The 16,057-nt window shown below is 36.2% G+C and overlaps 1 protein-coding gene across 14 annotated transcripts in view; it reads left to right on the top strand.

Moving 5' to 3' along the window:
• TBC1D5 (TBC1 domain family member 5) overlaps window positions 1-16,057 on the top strand; it is a 592,732-nt gene that overhangs the window by 142,303 nt on the left and 434,372 nt on the right. For 11 of the 14 annotated variants that reach the window (XM_070772249.1, XM_070772468.1, XM_070772724.1 and 8 more), the window contains one exon: window positions 8,579-8,779. The exons of the other annotated variants lie outside the window; for them this stretch is intronic. The gene's annotated coding sequence lies outside the window, so the exon portion shown is untranslated. The remainder of the gene's footprint in view (window positions 1-8,578; window positions 8,780-16,057) is intronic. 14 annotated transcript variants of the gene reach the window in all.

Here is a 16,057-nt window from a genome sequence, read left to right as displayed (position 1 = left end):
CTGTTGTGCTTCCCCAAAATGATACACACTCATCTGATCTTTAATCACCCAAGTTGATAAAATGAGCCTCCATGTATGGTGAACTTTGTTCTCCTATCTGATCACATTTTCTGGTTCCTGAAAGACTCTCATTTTTCTTTTTAAAAATATTTGCTCCTGTTTTCTGTGTCCAAGCAACCTGGCATGATCAAAATGAGCTGTAAGTTCAGAAAATTCTCAACAGCAGAATTCTAGTTGCTATAAAAATGCCAGGTTAAACTAAACATTTTTAGTACATATAATTCATTTCTGCTAAGACTTGAAGTCCTGAAAACTCTGGGATTTTCTTAGGTAAATTCTCCTTAAAGTTTGCTCGTGTATGTTTGGATTGTATGGTTTTGTAGAAGTGTATGATATTATGTAACTAATATTTTTTATATTTTAAGAGCTTGACTGTTTTAAAACAAAATCAAGGGACTTCCCTGATGATCCAGTGGCTGGGACTCTGTGGTCCTAATGCGGGGACCTGGGTTCAAACCCTGGTCAGGAAACTAGATCCCACATGCTGCAAGTACAGTCCCGAGTGCCGTAATGAAGACCTGGCACAGCCAAATAAATAAATTAAATATTAAACAAAATCAAGTTTGTGAGTCATTCATACAGACACACTGGCAATATTAATTGTGTGAAGGCTTGGAAGTCCAGTCCATTAGAAAATGCAGCTCAGCTGCTTTGCAAATAGTTCTTGCTCTGGTGAGAAATTTTTTATAAGAAGTAAACTTAGTACTGAAGAGAACTGAATCAATCTATAGATGGATGTTCGGGACAGGTGGAAGCCTAAGCTGAACTCAGAGTATCATAGCTTACAAATGAAAAAAGTTATGTTACGTGGTTTCTAGGCATCAAATCTTGGTTCAGTAGAAATCAAGACAGACTAAGCTGCTGCTGCTAAGTCGCTTCAGTCGTGTCCGACTCTGTGCGACCCCAGAGACGGCAGCCCACCAGGCTCCCCCGTCCCTGGGATTGTAGGGTCAAATAGAGGATTCGTAGTTTAAAAAAAAAATACACCACAGTATTTTTTAAACTTAGTATTTATTTTTTTAAATTCTCGTATTTAAGAATTAAACTCTGTTTCCTAAAAGTAATTTATACATATTAATAACATAATATGTACATGATTGAATCTTGTTACCTTGTGAGCTGTTTTCTAGTCAGTAGTGTTTCTTTGTTTTAACAGCTATAAAAGTGGCTTAAATCTAAAACGTACTCCCTCATTTTAAACATGTTCTGACTGAAGAACTCCGGGGTCTGAAACAAGTCTAGCCTTCTGGCAAGAGTGACGAGTTCTTCATAAGGAAATTCTGGAATTGCTTTGAACAAGTGTTTGGATAATCTCTTTGGAACTCTTTCCAAGTGGTTATGTCAGTTTTGGATGTGGGGTGAAATAGGCCATAGATCTGAATTTTCTATAAGTTTTATTATCATTTATTCTTAGAATAATAATTTTCTTTTTGAAGACTTATTCTGAGAGTTTTCTGTATTTGTTGTATATTTATACTAATAAGGCTTAGGATGTGTTTTTGGCCAACGTGAACACTAATTTGGAGATAATTGAGAAGGAATGCCATTAAAAATATGTTTGTTTCCCCAGTATATATGTATGCATGGTCTATCAGGGATAACCTGTTGAAAACTATTTAGAAATTAGTCGTTTAGAAAGTTTAATCTTAAATTAATGCCTATCACATTGATACATGTGTGATCTTTCTGTCTCTGTTTTGCTGAACTATTAGTTTCAAACTCACTAAACAAGTAACAATACAAAATTTAAAATTCAGCTGGATAATTTATACCAACAAGTAGCTCAAAGTGAGATATGTGAATTATAGAGATCACACCTTGGCAACAATGTTAAAGAGAGTATCAATTGGAGATATTTCTAGGCTTGAACTGGTGTGTCCAGAGCTGAGGAGCCTTTCTAAAATAAAATGAAACCTCAAATACATGAGGAATTAGTGGCATGATCTGTTTTCTAAATTTCGTTTTAGTCAGTGAAGTTAGTTTGCTTAATATTACAAAAGTGAGCAGAATTAAAGTTGAGACTGCTCATTTGTTACTTACTTGGTCCTCAGCATCCCTTTTTCAGGAGGCAGGATTCTGAAGTAGGCGTGTATGTGAAGTCATGAGTATTCAGTAGTTTGTGCTTTTACTCTTAATCAGCCTTTTTTCTTATCTCTTCTCCTCTCACCTTAAAATTTTTAAAACTTCCTTTTATGGCACAGATAATCTGCCTGCCTGCTGGGTTGGGAACCTGGGGAGTCTGCTGCACTCCTTTCCCTTCCTCCATCTCTGCTTCTGGAAGCCACCGTTTGTCTCATGTCTGTCTCTGCTCCTCCATCTGTGTAGCTGCTGTGCTAGCTCGGTGGTCAGCATTCTGTCCTCCTCCTGGAACTATCTTTCTCAGTACTCACTGTGCTGTGCTCAGTCGCTCGATCATGTCCAGCTCTGTGAGACCATAAAGACTGTAGCACGCCAGGCCCCTCTGTCCATAAAATACTCCCAGCAAGATATTGGGGTGGGTTGCCATCTTCTGCTCCAGGTGATCTTCCTGACTCAGGCATGGACCCCTGTCTCCTGCGTCGACAGGCAGGTTCTTTCCCACTGTGCCACCTGGGAAGCCCTAAAATACTAACCACCCAGTCATTGATTCGGGTATTTTTCTACACTGCTAATCAGTAGCAACATGATCCAGTTTAGGTTTCTTTTATTTCTTTTTGACAAGGTGCTTATAGGCAGGGAGGCCAATAAAGGAACAATAGTTCGGTAGTAAAGTAAGTGATGACAAAGTCTTGAGCCACAATGAAGAAAAAATACATGTGTTAAATAACTGAGTCCTTTGTAGAGCTAACTTTTCTGTTCTGGTTTTAATTAGTTTTGTGCACTTCTGTTTTCTGAAAACTAAAGCTTCCTCAGAATTCTGAAATAACTTGGAACAGTGACTACTTTTCATAGGTTTTCCTCCAGTGCAATCAACTATGGTTTGAGTTTTTCTCTCTGCAGTTTGAACAAAATAGAGTTTTTATTGGATAAAAGGTGTCAGGCAGGTGATGTTACAAAAAGGCAATAGATTGAAAAAGGAACTCTGAAACAAATGGAATAACATAAGGAGGAGTAGTTAATGAAATGTGAAATAATTTAACAAGTCTGGAACTGAGAATTTAAAATACAGAATAAAATTATGGATGATGCTTAAAGTTGGACTCTGTTTAATCTAAAATAATTTCTTCAGAAATCTTATTTATTTTCATCTTAGTTACAGGAACATACTTAAAAGAGGAATACTTAAAGTATGTTTGTATCTTTATTGTACTGTGAAGGATGTCTACTTTGAAAAGTCCCATGCCTCATGTCTGCCATAAGAAATGCACAAAAACTAACATATGCTTAAGTGAATTTTTCATCTTTTTGAGTCAGGTTGAATCTGCCTCTTTTTTATGGTAACCACAGTCCTGGGAATTTTCTAACTCATCTTGGGGATTTAGACTGGTCTCCCGATATGGAAACGGACCTCTCAGAAAGCAACTCTCAGAAATGACTCAACTTCTTTTGGTTTATTTAGGGTGATTGAGACTGATCTGTTTCTTATTTGTAAGCTAATTTGAACTTAATATCCAAGCTTGACCCTAAATGGATCAGGATGCAAAGAAGTGAGGTTACATTGCCATCAAGAGAAAAATAAGAAGGTATAATACTCAAATCATAAGAAGTTTTCTCTTCTTTAATTATACATCCATTGGTGTCTGTTTTGCCTGGAGCTTAAGTTTGTGTGGGGGTCTAACTTGGTACCATTTGTGAAAAATGAGCCTGACTGAGAGAAAATATACAGTCCAGGGGACTGCAAGAGTCAGACACGACTTAGCAACTAAACAACAGAAACATCATATGCTATTATAAGAGCTCTAAGATGAAGAGTGATTTTGGAAATGAAGATACATTTTATAATTAGGACAACCTGGAAGTATTTCATTTACCATAAAAATCAAAGAAACGGATTTAGATTGTGTCAGTGCTTTAGGGATCATTGCCTATATAAAGATTTGTGAAACTAAGGGGAGTTACGTATTACACATATAATTGCTTTGAATTGTAGTGGCATGAAACTGTGGTTAAGACCATGTGGCCTCTGGGTGCAGATTTCTTAGTGATAAGGTCTTGGACAAGTTAGTTCCCTTAAGTTCTTATTAACTGTTTTTGTTTGTTTTGGTGTAAGGTAGGGTGGGGGTTTTGTTGTTCAGTTGCCAAGTCGTGTTCAACTCTTTGCAGCACCATGGACTGCACCAGGTTTCCCTGTCCCTCACCATCTCCCACAGTTTGCCCAAGTTCATGTCTGTTGAATCAGTGATGCTATCCAACCATCTCATTCTCTGACACCCTCTTCTCCTGTCCCCAATCTTTCCCAGCATCAGGGTCTTTTCCAGTGAGTCAGCTGGTGGCATCAGGTGGCCAAAGTATTGGAGCTTCAGCTTCAGCATCAATCTTTCCAAAGAGTATTCAGGGTTGATTTCCTTTAAGATTGACTGGTTTGATATCCCTGCTTTCCATAGGACTCTCAAGAGTCTTCTCCAGCAGCATGGTTCAAAGGCATCAGTTCTTTGGCACTCTGCCTTCTTTATTGTCCAGCTATCACATGTGTACATGACTACTAGAAAGACCATAGCCTTGACTATATGGACCTTTGTTGGCAAAGTGATATCTTTGCTTTTTAATACACTGCCTAGGTTTGTTACAGCATTCTTGCCAAGAAGCATTTGTCTTCTAATTTCATGGCTGCAGGTAAGGTGGCATTAAGTGAGATACTCCATATAAATATCAATAATAATGTTAGAATATTGATATTATTGTCACTAAAGTATGTTTTCAAACAACTTCCTAATGTAAATCATGTAGTTTTTTTTTATTTTTTAATATTATAATTTTTATTTTTATTTATTTATTTTTTTGCAGCTCGAGTTTTTATTTTATTTTATTTTTTAAATTTTATTTTATTTTTAAACTTTACAATATTGTATTAGTTTTGCCAAATATCGAAATGAATCCACCACAGGTATACATGTAGTTAAACAAGCCTGAGTGGATGTTTTCTTTGGTTCAGATGAATACAAGGAGACAGTATGTAATAAACTTTAACCTGCTCATACTTCATACATAAACCTTGAAAGAATAACATCTATCTTCAAACTTCAAAATTAAAAAAATTTTATTCCCATTAACTTGGGTGGAAGTTTGGAGTATTAGAATTTTTTAGAGTCTTTCAGGAATGCTGTTTAGGCAGCCCTTCCAGTCCGTCAGATTAATGGGGTTGCTGGGACAGTGAACGGAGTGTACACTTGCCTAGTGACAGTGGAGGTGCCTGCAGAAGGAAGATGGGCCTACTTTAATCTTTCCAAGCGATCTGAGGCATCTGGAAGCACAGCAGATGTTTTCTGTCTTGATGCTGCTTTGGTGCCAGTGTATGCTTAGCATCCATTTGTATCACTGAGAGTTAGATGTAAACTCTTACTTTTTTTTTTTTGGATAACTGTTATTGTATTAGGCACTTTTACATACTTTTAACTTTTTTTTTACTTATCAACAACATATTTTGTTTAGTCAGTTAACTTATACAACAGTATTTTCCTTTATGACCATTCATCTCCCTTAAACATTGCTATGTCTTTTGACATGGAAATTCCTAAGTGATTTAGTTTAAGACTAAAATTTGTGTTAAGGAAAATCAAATTTGGTAGAGACATTTTATGTATAGTTAAAACTGCTTTTGTTTAATTACTCCTCTTTCTGTTGAAAAGGAACCTTGATACTAGTGGTTCAGAAACACATTTGAGATCTTTGTATTAAGTTGAGTACAGTTTAATTGGACTAGATGAAGTATTATATATATTCAACAAATAATTTGAAGATTGTGTGCCTGAAAAATGGAGAGTAGTTGTTACTGGTTGATACCTTTGAGAAAGCTTCTTGAAGTCATCTCTTTGCTGCTGTATCCTTATCTTTGGGATGGTCTGCTTCGGGATCTCCATTTTAAGAAGCTTCTTAGATTTTTGTAGACACTGAAGCTTGAGACCGACTGCTGAAGTCTCTGCTGACAGCTTTAAGATGTAGGCTCTGCCCTTGTAATGGAAGGGATGTTTTTATTTATGGGATAAATAAATGGGATGTTTTTATTTATGGGATAAATAAATGGGATGTATTTATTTATGTTATTTGCTTAAGGCATAAAACTTTAAAAATGCTACCAAAATTTACCAAGACAAGAAACTATAGAAGTTATAAAAGTTTTTTTTTTTTTTGAGGGTCCTTATAAAAGCTAGAAAAAAAGAATGAAGAAGATTAATATATTATTGAAATAGTGCTTTTGTGTTACTTTTTGGTATTTTGACCTTAATTTACCGTAGGACTGTTGTTAGCAGATTGAAATGTTCTTGTGAAAACTCGTAAGGCTGTAGTGTTTTCTTGAAAATTGGTTTAGTACTGTTGTTTACATTGTGAAATTAGGGCTTTCAATAAGATTTTGGTTTCCATCTATCCTGAATTCTCCCTAGGAGTGCACAACTTCAAAAATAAAGAGGCACAGTCAGCAGAAAAAAGAGGTGGTCTGAGCATTTATGCATTAAATATGCATGTTAATTAGGAAAAAAATTAGAAAAATATGAAAACAGATGTTACATAAATTATTGCAGTCCCAGGGCAGCAGTAACTTATACACTGACAATAATTTTTATATGTGCATGTGTATGTCTATTTCTAGATTTCTCAATGTTTATGCAATTCCATAGAGAATAACTGGAAGAAAAACTGGTATATCCTTTCAGTGAGACTGTGGTAAACACTCCTCCTGCTTGTGGCTTGCTGAACAAGTCTAGGCATAATACACACGCTTCTGTGAGCTAACCATCCCTGCTTCCTGATCTTCCCTGCAGTCCTTCCTTCTTGGTTTCTTTGGTGGTATGTCAGTGAACTCTTTTAATGGACACGTCCTATCTGAACAAGAAAGTGAACCACAATCCCAAGTAGTATAGGACGTGTAAAATTGACTGTAGTGTAAAATAAGTATTTAGGAATAAAACAAATCACAACTTTTGAGGACACTGATTATAATGTTACTTTTTCTTTGTTTACACTCGTACTTTCTGAAGGAATAGCCATCATTCTCTTGAGTAGTGTTGACACAGTAGTATGACAGTCTATACTAAGTTTTACATAAACGTACATTCATCAAATACACATATGTTGGAATAATTGATAGATCCTCAAATGTCTTTAAAGAGACATCCATAATATAAAAATGGTCTGTATTTTTACAAGAGAAAGGTGAGAAATAGAGACATGCTTTGTTTCAGTGGTGCGGCAATTTTTAGTTCAACCATACAGAAAAACCATGTGACTGGAGTTCTGTCCAAGACGCTGTTGCTGTTATCTGGGTGTTTTCCATTTATAGATTATATAACTTAGAAACATATTGTTTGTAACTTTTCAGATAAGATTGAAAGTTAAAATAAGGAAATGCTCCATCAGAATGTAATAAATCATTCTCTTTATCTAACAAGCAAACAAAACATGAATTATATTCAGTTACAGGAGCATGAAACAGTTTCTGTAGATCTATGTAGTGATCAATGCTGCATTCATTTGTAGTCTTTAGAAATCATACTTTGTTATTTGGTTTTAGTAGCATATGATGTTAAAATGTGTTTTAAGTAATTTCTTTTGATCCCAGAAGTTTCATATATACCTGTTATAATGCTTTTCAATTCCATGGTTTTGATTTATATTTTACTTTTTATTGCCTAAGTATTATCTTTATGTGCATATGCTGAGTCACCAATAAGCTATAAGCTACTACAGAATGAAATCTAGAAAAGAGTGATCATATTGTTTGATAATTTATTATCCTTTAGAGGTTCTTTACTTTAGATAGATATTTAAAAAATTTTGTGGATATTCTTGAAAATTTTATGTAGAGATGTATCCCTGTCAGATAGGATTTGTGGAAGTGTATTAAAGTATATTACTAAAGGTGATAAATGTTTTTCTGTAGGCAAAAAGGCTATGGAAGTTAATTTTTAATTCACAAATAATATTTACTTGCCACACTGATACAACTGTATTCTAATTTTACATTTTACTAGTACTTTGGAATTAGTTTTCAGTGGAGTTTTTTCACATTTGTTTTAAAATGTCAGATTTCCATTTTCTAGCTTATGTAATTTTAATACTTATTATTTTATTATGTATTAGAGTAGTGCATTTCTTATTTGAACACTTTTACTTCATGTCAGTGAAACAAAGTGATAAGAGGTGATGTATTTTATATTGAGGTGTTTTAGGTTTTTTTTGGTATTATAATGCTGTGAGTATTATAAAGTGAGTTTCTTTCTTCTATTTTAGATGATGGAAAGGGTGATTAATGTTTAAGCTAACATTTGTCTCCTAAGAGCCAAAAATATGGCATAAATTTTTTCAGCTTTTTGCATTGATGGCTTTGACTCCTTTGCATAGGGCTAGGCATATTTGAAGCTATTTTATTTATTTATTCTTCTAGGTATTTGCTGTTTATCCTGAAGCTCAGCTGAGGCAGAGCTCAGCTGATCTCTGTTTCTTGACTGTTTACTTCCTATTGGCCAACCAAGATTTTATTGGAGAATTCTGTTGCACAGAGCCTGCCATCGTCTGTGGGCCGTAACAGGAACATGCATTTGCAAGTGTCAGTTAGATTTGTGGATCAATAAAGTTTTCCTGAAAGGTATGTATACGTTAATTTCAAAACGTACGTTTTAAGTTCAGTGCTATTAACATCTGTCTTAGTCTGGCTTCCATAACAAAAATCCCATAGATTGTGTGACTTACAAATCACAGAAATTTATTTTTCACTGTTTTGGAAACTGGGACGTCTAAGATCAAGATGCTAGTAAATTTTGTGTCTGGTGAGGATCCACATGCTCGTTCATAGATGGGCGTCTTCCTGCTGTCTTTACACGGTGGAAGAATAAAAGAGTTGTCTACGGTCTCTGTTTATAAGGGCACCAATCCCATTTATGAGGGCTCCACCCTCAGGACCTAATCACCTCACAGAGAACTCACTCCTATGCCATTACGCTGGGAATTAAGATTTAGTTTTGGGGAATGATAAATGTTCATTTCATAATAATACCCTTATGATAGTTATCATAATCTGTTTTACAGATTTGTGTACAGAAAATGTGTGTTGATGTGTATGTATGTGTATATGCTGTGTGTTCAGTCATGTCCGACTCTTTGTGATCCCACGGACCGTAGCGCACCAGGCTCCCCTGTCCATTGAATTCTCCAGTCAAGAATACTAGAATGGGTTGCTATTTCCTTCTCCGTGTATGTGTATATGTGTATGTATGTGTTTATACACTTATACTGAGTTTAGATTGCAGACTCAGTCAGGGAATAATGTTACCCTGTAACATAGAGTTCCTTGACAATTTCTTTCCATTTATCTATTGACCCACCAACTTCCAGTCTTTTCTTTTTCTTCATTGTTTTCCTTCTTTCTTAATTAAACTTGCATTGGGCTTTAAAATATTTTCACACCAGAATACTTTCAGCCCTTTTCTTATTGAAGACTTTACTTTTTGTATTCTTATCTCTTTTCCTTTTTCTTTACCTTTTTTCTTTCTTTCGTTCCTACCTTCCTACCTACCTACCTACATTCTGATGTTCATTAAGTTTGTTGAAGGTGTTGCAAATTTAGAATGATTGAACTTAGAGTTGAAGGTATATCAAATAGGTAGGATTCACATTTTTTTTTTTTACCACAACCCTTAGTAAGAAATAAATTTTGTATTTATGAGACATATTCCTCAGGCATAAATGCACAAATGAAGCTAACAAAAGTTGGTGAAACAATTCTGCCTTGGCTACCTTGAATGTATACTGTGTTCTATTTTATTACATTTTTTGTATACTTCATTTAATATATACTGATACCCATAATTACATTTATTTCCCTATCCAATGATGGATCACTTTTGCAATTTCAAAAAGTCCTAGTGTAGATCACTTTATGACTGACTTGTAGGGAAAATAAATGGAATGAGGCAATTTGTTTTTTTGTTTCAGTCCAGCTGCTTTTCTGCTGTCTTCTCTGTGCTTCTCATTTCTTTTGATTCAAGTTATCAGATGACTTGGGGAAAGAACTGTGAAACTGCTGAAAAATATTGGAGCACTTATTGGTTCTTTTGCAGTAAGAACACAGATACCAGTGGTCATATTTCAAAGTATAAATGGAAGAAAATCTTTAATAGAATCATTCCTTTATAGTAAGGTGAATTTTTAAAAGTTCTATTTTTTTCATTCTATCTTTGTAAATTGTGCATGCAGATGCTCTCATCATTCTTGCTTTAAAATATTTCAAACTTCTAAGTCCTTTATATCAGCTTAGAATAACATATGTTTTCCCCCAAAGTGGTCTAATCTAGTGTTCCTTCTGATTTTATGTAACATTTTTATCCTTTTCACAAATTACAGACAGTCAAAAATTAAAAATGTAATATATATTTTAGAAAGTTTAGTATATACAGAAAAGTAAAAAGAAGATAAAAATTATGCTCAATCCAATGTATTAAAAGCTAAAGCAGTTCTAAGAGGAAAGTTTATAGCAATAAGCACCTGTATTAAGAAAGGAAATCTCCGGGGTGTCCACTATCTTCAATTTTATTCAGCTCAGTTTTGGAGGTCCTAGCCTCAGCAATCAGAGAAGAAAAAGAAATAAAACAAATCCATATTAGAAAGGAGGAAGTAAGACTGTCACTGTTTGCAGGTGACATGATACTATAATAGGAAATCCTAAAGATGCCACCAGAAAACCATTGGAGCTCATCAGTGAATTCAGTAAAATTGCAGGATACAAAATTGATATATAGAAATCTCTTGCATTTCTATACACCAGCAATGAATTATCAGAGAGAGAGATTGAGGAAACAGTTCCATTTACCATCTCATCAAAAAGAGTACAATACTTAGGAACAAACCTCAGTAAGGAGATAAAAAACTTGTACTCAGAAAACTGTAAGATACCAATGAAAGAAATCGACAGCACAAACAGATGGGAAAATATATTTTTGAATTGGAAGAATTAATGTTGTTAAATTGACTGTTACTACCATTACTAACTGCCAGTAAATTTGGAAAATTCAGCAGTGGCCATAGGACAGGAAAAGGTCAGTTTTCATTCCAGTCCCAAAGAAAGGCAATGCCAAAGAATGCTCAAACTACTGCACAATTGCACTCATCTCACACGCTAGTAAAGTAATGCTCAAAATTCTCCAAGCCAGGCTTCAGCAATACATGAACTGTGAACTTCCAGATGTTCAAGCTGGTTTTAGAAAAGGCAGAGGAACCAGAGATCAAATTGCCAACATCCACTGGATCATCGAAAAAGCAAGAGAGTTCCAGAAAATCATCTATTTCTGCTTTATCGACTACGCCAAAGCCTTTTAACTGTGTGGATCACAATAAACTGTGAAAAATTCTTCAAGAGATGGGAATACCAGACCACCTGACCTGCCTCTTGAGAAACCTATATGCAGGTCAGGAAGCAACAGTTAGAACTGGACATGGAACAACAGACTGGTTCCAAATAGGAAAAGGAGTACGTCAAGGCTGTATATTGTCACCCTGCTTATTTAACTTCTATGCAGAGTACATCATGAGAAATGCTGGGCTGGAAGAAGCACAAGCTGGAATCAAGTTTGCCGGGAGAAATATCAATAACCTCAGATATGCAGATGACACCACCCTTATGGCAGAAAGTGAAGAAGAACTAAAGAAAAGCCTCTTGATGAACATGAAAGAGGAGAGTGAAAAAGTTGGCTTAAAGCTCAACATTCAGAAAACGAAGATCATGGCATCTGGTCCCATTACTTCATGGGAAATGGATGGGGAAACAGTGGAAACAGTGTCAGACTTTATTTTTTTGGGCTCCAAGATCACTGCAGATGGTGATTGCAGCCATGAAATTAAAAGATGCTTACTCCTTGGAAGGAAAGTTATGACCAACCTAGATAGTATATTAAAAAGCCGAGATATTACTTTGCCAACAAAGGTCTGTCTAGTCAAGGCTATAGTTTTTCCTGTGGTCATGTATGGATGTGAGAGTTGGACTGTCAAGAAAGCTGAGTGCTGAATAATTGATGCTTTTGAACTATGGTGTTGGAGAAGAGTCTTGAGAATCGCTTGGACTGCAAGGAGATCCAACTAGTCCATTCTAAAGGAGATCAGTCCTGCGTGTTCATTGGAAGGACTGATGCTCAGGCTGAAACTCCAATACTTTGGCCACCTTTTGCGAAGAGTTGACTCATTGGAAAAGACACTGATGCTGGGAGGGATAGGGGGCAGGAGGAGAAGGGGACGACAGAGGATGAGATGGCTGGGTGTCATCACCGACTTGATGGACATGAGTTTGAGTGAACTCTGGGAGTTGGTGATAGACAGGAAGGCCTGATGTGCTGTGATTCATGGGGTCACAAAGAGTCAGACACGACTGAGCCACTGAACTGAACTGACTGACCATTACTAAGGCAATCTCCATATTCAGTGCAATTCCTATCAAGATATCAATGGCATTTTTCACAGAACTGGAATAAATAAATTAAAATTTGACATGAAAACACCAAAGACCTCAAACAGATAACGCAAATTTGAGATAGAAGAAAAGAGCTGGAGGAATCACATATCCTGATTTCAGACTACACTACAAAGCTACGATAATTGAAAAAAGATACATATGTCAGTGGAACATAATAGAGAGCCCAGAAATAAACCACATGCTTATGGTCAATTAATCTGACAAGGGAGGCACAAATACGCAATGGAGAAAAGACAATCTCTTCAATAAGTAGTGTGGGAACACTGGGCAGATACATGTCAAAGAATGAAATTGTAGTATTCTCTAACACAAGAAAGAAAAATAAACTAAAAAATAGACTAAAGTCCTAAATGTAAGACCAGATATTATAAACTCCTAGAATCGGAACACTCTCTGAAATAAATCACAGCAGTAGTTTTTGGATTCATCTCCTAAAGCAAAAAAAAGAAAAACAACAATACACAAATAGGACCTAATTAAATTTAAAGTTTCTGTACAGCAAAGGAAGCCATCAATGTAAGAAAAATACAAGAGATTTGCAAATGATGTGACCAATAAGGGGTTAATATCCAACATGTGTAATAGTTCATTTAACTCAATGTACCAAAAAAGTGATTAAAAAATGGGCAGATGAACTGAATACATTTTTCTAAAGAGGAAATGCAGATGACCAGTAGGCACATGAAAAGATGCTCAGCATCACTAATAATCAGGGAAATACAAGTCAAAGCATGTGCGTTTGTTTGAGATAGTACCTCAGTGGTGATACTTCGGTGATGAAATACCACCTCACACTCTGGTTAGAATGGCTGTCGTCGAAGAGAACACAAATAACAAACGTTGGCAAGGATGTGGAAAGAAAGAAAACCCTTGTACCCTGTTGATTAGAATGGACATATGTGCAACCATTGTGAAAAACAGTTTGGAAGTTTCTCAAAAAATGAAAAAAAAGAACTACCACTTGGTCCAGCAGCCCCACTCCTGGGCACATATTTGGAGAAAATACAGACACTATCAAAAAGCTGCTTGCAGCCACTGCTGATGGCAGCACTGCTTATGAGTGCAGTCCACGGGAGTGCCCTAAGTGCCTGTGAGCGGATGAGTGGAGAAAGAAGATGTTTTGTGTACAAACACACACACTGGGATGCTACTCAGCCATTGGCCAGTGGTGAGATATTCCATCTGGAGCAACATAGGTGGACTTGGAGGGCGTTATTCTGAGTAAAGTGAGTCAGAGAAAGACAAACACTGTACAGTACCACTTACACGTGGGATCTAAAACTACAACAAATCGATGAATGAGACAAAAACGAAGCAGTCTTCTAGAGAACCAACTAGTGTTTACCAGCTGGGAGAAGGAACTGGGGAAGGGCAACAGAGGGGTGGAGGGGGAAAGGAATATTATAGAAGTATGTGAATCACGTGTGTAAAATTTTTGAAAATTGTAGAGCACTATAGAATTTGAAGAATAAAATTTATAGAACCCTATAGAATCAATTTCATTCAATGGGAAAAAAAACTGCACACAGAGAAGAAAAAGAATAGAAAGCCCAAATAAATCACTCAAATTACATGTCAAGGATTAGTTGAATAATGGGAAAAACAAAGAACACAAATAAATAGAAATTAAAATAACAACAGATAATATCAGTGAAACGAAGTTGTTGTTGTTGGTTTTTAAAGATGAAATAGAGAAGACTTAAGCTGGATATACCAAGGTGGGGAAAACAACAGCACTGAAATACAGAAGTTCATAAGAAGCTACTATGAATAATTATTCACCAACAGATTGGACAAATTAGAAGTGGTTGAGTTTCTAGAAATATGCAACCTATCATATTGAAGAAAGAGAGAATCTGAATAATCTGATAGATTGAATCAGAAAAGTGCTAGCCACGTTCTGGCACAGATGGCTTCACTGATTAATTCTGCCAAACGTTCAAAGTAGAATTAACATCAAACCATCTCAAACTCTTGCAGAAAACATAAGAGGAGGGCACATTTCTGTTTTATCAGGTAAGCATTACCCTGAGACCAAAACCAGGTGTGGACACTACAAAAAAGTTACCAGCCAATAGCTCTGATGAATGCAGATGCAGAAATCCTCAACAAAGTGTATTCAGCCAAATTCAATAGTACATGGAGATTATACAACCGCATCAAGTGGGATTTTTCTGTCTTTGCAGGGATGTAAGTGTGGTTCAGCATCCTGAAATCATTGTGATACACTGCATTAATAAAACGAAGGATGAAAATCATATGATCATCTCAGTAGATGCAGAAGGAGCATCTGACAGAATTCAGCATCCATTCATGGTATAAGCTCTCAAGAAACAGGACATAGTGGCAACTTATTAAACACAGTAAAGACCACATACGAACAACCATAGGTAACATCATACTTAATAGTGAAAAGCTAAAAGCCTTTTTCCTGAGATCAGGTGGATGATAAGAATGCCCAAGCTTCCTGCCTCCCCTGCCCGCCCCGCTACCCCCATCCCCAAGGAGCTGAGTATTCTTTACTTGGGCTGTATATCACAGTTGTTTTTGTAATGCGTAACCATGAGAAAAAGATGGTGTTCCTCATATTAAAGGAACAACCTCACCAATTTTGTTTGACATAATACTGGAAATACTAGCCAGAGAAATCAAGAATAAGAAAAAGTATTCAGATCAGAAAGGAATAGAACTTTTTATTGTCAGAGGTATAATATTATATGTTGAAAACACCACCAGAAAAAATCCTGTTACTAAGTTCACTAAAGTTGCAGGATACAAAATCAATATACAAAAATCAGTTGCATTTCTGTACACTAATAGTTATACAGTGGAGGTGATGAGCAGATTCAACAAGTTAGATCTGGTAGACACAGTGCCTAAAGAGCTATGGATGGATGTTCATGACATTGTACAGGAAGCAGTGACAAAACCATCCCAAAGAAAGAGTAATGCAGTAAGGCAGATGGAGGCTTTACAGATACTAATCGCTGAGTAAAGAAGAGAGATGAAAGGCAAGGCAGGAAGGGAAAGACAGACCCAACTGAATGCAGAGTTTCAGAGAATAGCAAGCAGAGATAAGAAGGCTTTCTTAAGAAAATGGCGTGAAGAAATAGAGGAAAACAATAGAATGGGAAATACTAGAGATCTCTTCAAGAAAACTAGACATACCAAAGGAACATTTCATGCAAAGATGGGTACAAAAAAGGATAGAAATGGCAAGGACCTAACAGAAGCAAGAAGAGACTAAGAACTGCTGTACAGTCTCACTCATTCCTCATGCTATGAAGGTAATGCCCAAATATTTCAGTTGAGGTTCCAGCAGTATGTGAACTGAGAACTTCCGGATGTACAGGCTGGGTTTAGAAAAGGCAGGGGAACCAGAGATCAATGCCCAATATCCAGTGT

Source organism: Bos indicus, chromosome 1 (genome assembly GCF_029378745.1).
Source record: "Bos indicus isolate NIAB-ARS_2022 breed Sahiwal x Tharparkar chromosome 1, NIAB-ARS_B.indTharparkar_mat_pri_1.0, whole genome shotgun sequence".
Classification (NCBI taxonomy): Eukaryota; Metazoa; Chordata; class Mammalia; order Artiodactyla; family Bovidae; genus Bos; species Bos indicus.
This window is presented reverse-complemented; position numbering and strand designations above follow the sequence as displayed.